We start from the raw sequence: 444 nt of genomic DNA, 5'->3' as shown, positions 1-444 counted from the left end.
CCCAGAGAGGGGGTGTGGCCACTTTGCATAATAAAAGATTTTCCCAGAGCATGGAAAGCTGAAAAGGCTAGGGAGGTACTGGCATATTCAGTTGTAGAACATGAGAGAGAGAGAAAAAAATGGGACATTTTTACTTGTGTAAGGTCCAAAGACTCTGGAGAAAAGATAATAATGAAAAAGCCAACAACGTAAAATGACAGTGGCTGAGGCTGCCCCTCAATTCAGCCTTTGATACAGAGGGGAAAGGAAGCTGGCAATACTGTAGCTAGGAAATACTCCACAATAGAACTGTTAAAACTAGGAAAAAACTTACAAGCAAGCAATCAAAGAGCCCCTCACCACATTGCTCGTGAGGGTATGGTCACATGGGAGCAAATAACGTCAGTCTACGTCCTTCAGCTGAGCTATATAACCACCCATCTGTCCTTGTGATTTAGGCTGTTT

This window comes from Nannospalax galili, unplaced genomic scaffold (genome assembly GCF_000622305.1).
Source record: "Nannospalax galili isolate Female #2095 unplaced genomic scaffold, S.galili_v1.0 scaffold2127, whole genome shotgun sequence".
NCBI classification, from domain to species: Eukaryota; Metazoa; Chordata; class Mammalia; order Rodentia; family Spalacidae; genus Nannospalax; species Nannospalax galili.
The sequence above is the reverse complement of the archived record's forward strand: the minus strand, read 5'-3'. Positions refer to the sequence as shown.